Here is a 5,525-nt window from a genome sequence, read left to right as displayed (position 1 = left end):
CCATCGCACTTAGCCGGGTGGCAGAGGAGGACCAGTCTATTCACAGATAGCGGCCCAACGACTCCCAGAGCCGGTGGTGCGGCGCGCGAGGTCTGCTCTCATCACAAGAGGCTTTAGGGAGTGCGAAGGCAACGGTCAGCCCGCAGCCTTTCTGGCAACACCCTGGGGAACTAGGCCACTCGTGTCTCGCCTTCATTTTAGACACGAGCGCCTGCGGAGGGACGCCACCCCCTCCGATTGTCAAGAGACCTCCGCACCGGCCTCTGACTTATTCTCAGAATGGACGGAAAGAGCAGGGTAAGCCTTTCAAAAGATTCGACCACGTGCCGAAAACTTTAGACTTCCGTGAGCTCTCCGGCTTGCAACGAGACCCGAAGTCGACGTGCTAAGCACCACGGGACCCCTTTCGCCTGCAGGTCCCGAGCCGCCTTTTTTTTTCAATTTGTTATTACAAGTATCGCGTTCCCCAAACCTGCGTGACGAGCACCGCAGGGCGGCAGAGCCATCGCGCTTGGCCGGGTGGCAGAGGAGGACCAGACTATTCACAGATAGCGGCCCAACGACTCCCAGAGCCGGTGGTGCGGCACGCGAGGTCTGCTCTCATCACAAGTGGCTTTAGGGAGTGCTAAGGCAAGGTTCTGCAGCCTCCACCCTCATCGCAACACCCAGGGTTAGCCAACCCCTCATGTCGTCGAGAGACCTCCGCACAGGCCTCTGACTTAACTCTCAGAATGGACGGAAAGAGCCGGGTAAGCCTTTCAAAAGATTCGACCACGTGCCGAAAACTTTAGACTTCCCTGAGCTCTCCGGCTTGCACCGGGACCCCTTTCGCCTGCAGGTCCCGAGCCGCCTTTATTTTTAATTTTCTGTTACGAGTATCGTGTGCCCCAAACCTGCGTGATAAGCACCGCAGGGCGGCAGAGCCATCGCGCTTGGCCGGGTGGCAGAGGAGGACCAGACTATTCACAGATAGCGGCCCAACGACTCCCAGAGCCGGTGGTGCGGCACGCGAGGTCTGCTCTCATCACAAGTGGCTTTAGGGAGTGCTAAGGCAAGGTTCTGCGGCCTCCACCCTCATCGCAACACCCAGGGTTAGCCAACTCCTCATGTCGTCGAGAGACCTCCGCACAGGCCTCTGACTTAACTCTCAGAATGGACGGAAAGAGCCGGGTAAGCCTTTCAAAAGATTCGACCACGTGCCGAAAACTTTAGACTTCCGTGAGCTCTCCGGCTTGCACCGGGACCCCTTTCGCCTGCAGGTCCCGAGCCGCCTTTATTTTTAATTTGCTGTTACGAGTATCGTGTGCCCCAAACCTGCGTGATAAGCACCGCAGGGCGGCAGAGCCATCGCGATTGGCCGGGTGGCAGAGGAGGACCAGACTATTCACAGATAGCGGCCCAACGACTCCCAGAGCCGGTCGTGCGGCGCGCGAGGTCTGCTCTCTTCACAAGAGGCTTTATTAGGGAGTGCTAAGGCAAGGTTCTGTGCCCTCCACCCTCATCGCAACACCCATGGGAGCCTCCGGTCGTCAATAGACCGCCGCACCGGCCTCTGACTGACTCTCAGAATGGACGGAAAGAGCCGGGTAAGCCTTTCAAAAGATTCGACCACGTGCCGAAAACTTTAGACTTCCGTGAGCTCTCCGGCTTGCACCGAGACCCGAAGTCGACGTGCTAAGCACCACGGGACCCCTTTCGCCTGCAGGTCCCGAGCCGCCTTTATTTGCTGTTACGAGCATCGTGTGCCCCATACCTGCGTGACGAGCACCGCAGGGCGGCAGAGCCATCGCACTTGGCCGGGTGGCAGAGGAGGACCAGACTATTCACAGATAGCGGCCCAACGACACCCAGAGCCGGTCGTGCGGCGCGCGAGGTCTGCTCTCATCACAAGAGGCTTTAGGGAGTGCTCAGGCAAGGGTCAGCCCGCAGCCTTCCTGGCAACACCCAGGGGAACCAGGCCACTCGCGTCTCTCGCCTTCATTTTCGACACGAGCGCCTGCGGAGGGCCACCACCCCCTCCGATTGTCAAGAGACCTCCGCACCGGCCTCTGACTTACTCTCAGAATGGACGGAAAGAGCCGGGTAAGCCTTTGAAAAGATTCGACCACGTGCCGAAAACTTTAGACTTCCGTGAGCTCTCCGGCTTGCACCGAGACCCGAAGTCGACGTGCTTAGCACCACGGGACCCCTTTCGCCTGCAGGTCCCGAGCCGCCTTTTATTTTTGTTACGAGTATCGTGTTCCCCAAACCTGGGTGACGAGCACCGCAGGGCGGCAGAGCCATCGCGCTTGTCCGGGTGGCAGAGGAGGACCAGACTATTCACAAATAGCGGCCCAACGACTCCCAGAGCCGGTCGTGCGGCAGGCGAGGTCTGCTCTCATCACAAGAGGCTTTAGGGAGTGCTCAGGCAACGGTCAGCCCGCAGCCTTCTTGGCAACACCCAAGGGAACCAGGCCACTCGCGTCTCTCGCCTTCATTTTGGACACGAGCGCCTGTGGAGGGACGGCCGGAGTCAACGTGGGGTTTGCCCGCCCTCCAATAGTGTCAAAAGACCGCCGCACAAGTCTCTGACTGACTCTTAGAACAGACAGAAAGAGTTTGTCAAATCTGTCAAAAAATTGACAAAGTGTCAAAAATTCGACTTCCAAGAGCTCTCCGGCATGCACTCATACCTGTCATTAAAGTGCTATGCCCGTGGAACCGTTTTTCGGATGCCTTTCAGAACGGTCCCGCGCCGCCATTTTGTTCTAAAAATCGTGTTCCCATATATCTCCGGGTACCCCGCCAACCTCACTGCGGAAAAACTACAAGTGGCACTGAATGGGTCTGAATTCCAAATTTGACTGCATCGGTCTGGAACTCGGTCCGGTCAAAACCGTTTGGATTTTTCTCGGTCCGGACTTCCGCGACAGACAAAGTTAAAGTTTTCGGGCTGCAGGCACAAAACGACAGCTGGCCATTTGCCGGGCTCAATTCACCCAATTCCTCCGGCACTTCGGAGCACATGTTCGGTGTAAGTTTGCGAATCTTTCCCGATGCTGCAGCATTTTCCTCCGCTGACACTTAGAATATTTTTCACACTTTGCTGAAAATTTTTCTAAGTGTTTTTTTCCAAGTTTTCCTGGTTACTGATTTCTTCTTTTTAAACATTTTTCTAAGTTTTTCTGGTTACTGATTTCTTCTTTTTAAACATTTTTCGCCGTTTTTCTGGTTACTGATTTCTTCTTTTTAAACATTTTTCGCCGTTTTTCTGGTTACTGATTTCTTCTTTTTAAACATTTTTCTAAGTTTTTCTGGTTACTCATTTCTTCTTTTTAAACATTTTTCTAAGTTTTTCTGGTTACTGATTTCTTCTTTTTAAACATTTTTCTAAGTTTTTCTGGTTACTCATTTCTTCTTTTTAAACATTTTTCTAAGTTTTTCTGGTTACTCACTTCTTCTTTTTAAACATTTTTCGCCGTTTTTCTGGTTACTGATTTCTTCTTTTTAAACATTTTTCGCCGTTTTTCTGGTTACTGATTTCTTCTTTTTAAACATTTTTCTAAGTTTTTCTGGTTACTCATTTCTTCTTTTTAAACATTTTTCTAAGTTTTTCTGGTTACTGATTTCTTCTTTTTAAACATTTTTCTAAGTTTTTCTGGTTACTCATTTCTTCTTTTTAAACATTTTTCTAAGTTTTCCTGGTTACTCACTTCTTCTTTTTAAACATTTTTCTAAGTTTTTCTGGTTACTGATTTCTTCTTTTTAAACATTTTTCTAAGTTTTTCTGGTTACTCATTTCTTCTTTTTAAACATTTTTCTAAGTTTTTCTGGTTACTGACTTCTTCTTTTTAAACATTTTTCGCAGTTTGTCTGGTTACTGATTTCTTCTTTTTAAACATTTTTCGCCGTTTTTCTGGTTACTGATTTCTTCTTTTTAAACATTTTTCTAAGTTTTCCTGGTTACTCATTTCTTCTTTTTAAACATTTTTCGCAGTTTTTCTGGTTACTGATTTCTTCTTTTTAAACATTTTTCTAAGTTTTCCTGGTTACTGATTTCTTCTTTTTAAACATTTTTCGCAGTTTTTCTGGTTACTGATTTCTTCTTTTTAAACATTTTTCTAAGTTTTTCTGGTTACTGATTTCTTCTTTTTAAACATTTTTCTAAGTTTTTCTGGTTACTCACTTCTTCTTTTTAAACATTTTTCTAAGTTTTTCTGGTTACTCACTTCTTCTTTTGAAACATTTTTCTAAGTTTTTCTGGTTACTGATTTCTTCTTTTTAAACATTTTTCTAAGTTTTTCTGGTTACTGATTTCTTCTTTTTAAACATTTTTCGCCGTTTGTCTGGTTACTGATTTCTTCTTTTTAAACATTTTTCGCCGTTTTTCTGGTTACTGATTTCTTCTTTTTAAACATTTTTCTAAGTTTTTCTGGTTACTCACTTCTTCTTTTTAAACATTTTTCTAAGTTTTTCTGGTTACTGATTTCTTCTTTTTAAACATTTTTCTAAGTTTTCCTGGTTACTGATTTCTTCTTTTTAAACATTTTTCGCAGTTTTTCTGGTTACTGATTTCTTCTTTTTAAACATTTTTCTAAGTTTTTCTGGTTACTGATTTCTTCTTTTTAAACATTTTTCTAAGTTTTTCTGGTTACTGACTTCTTCTTTTTAAACATTTTTCTAAGTTTTCCTGGTTACTGATTTCTTCTTTTTAAACATTTTTCGCAGTTTGTCTGGTTACTGATTTCTTCTTTTTAAACATTTTTCGCAGTTTTTCTGGTTACTGATTTCTTCTTTTTAAACATTTTTCTAAGTTTTTCTGGTTACTCACTTCTTCTTTTATAACATTTTTCTAAGTTTTCCTGGTTACTGATTTCTTCTTTTTAAACATTTTTCTAAGTTTTCCTGGTTACTGATTTCTTCTTTTTAAACATTTTTCTAAGTTTTCCTGGTTACTGATTTCTTCTTTTTAAACATTTTTCTAAGTTTTTCTGGTTACTCATTTCTTCTTTTTAAACATTTTTCGCAGTTTTTCTGGTTACTGATTTCTTCTTTTTAAACATTTTCCTAAGTTTTCCTGGTTACTGATTTCTTCTTTTTAAACATTTTTCTAAGTTTTCCTGGTTACTCATTTCTTCTTTTTGATCATTTTTCTAAGTTTTCCTGGTTACTGATTTCTTCGTTTTGAACATTTTTCTAAGTTTTCCTGGTTACTCACTTCTTCTTTTCAAACATTTTTCTTCGTTTTTCTGTTTACTCATTTAGCACTTTCAGGCACTTTCCCATCATTTCCTCGTTCCCGATTTCACCCTTTAAAACGCTTTCGGGCATTTCCCTAAGTTTTGCGGTTCACTCGTTTGGGACTCACTGACACCTTCTCTAGCTTCCCTGCTCACTTTTTTCGTACTGTTGAGAAAATTCGAACCCTTTCCTTAACTATGCCGGTTACTGACTTCACCGCTTCAGACCCTTGTCCCCGTAATGAAAGATACCATTTCCCACCGTGGGAAATGCACGAAAATCGGACTGAACACGGGGGAGGCTCC

This window comes from Chiloscyllium punctatum, unplaced genomic scaffold (genome assembly GCF_047496795.1).
Source record: "Chiloscyllium punctatum isolate Juve2018m unplaced genomic scaffold, sChiPun1.3 scaffold_298, whole genome shotgun sequence".
Classification (NCBI taxonomy): domain Eukaryota; kingdom Metazoa; phylum Chordata; class Chondrichthyes; order Orectolobiformes; family Hemiscylliidae; genus Chiloscyllium; species Chiloscyllium punctatum.
The sequence above is the reverse complement of the archived record's forward strand: the minus strand, read 5'-3'. Positions refer to the sequence as shown.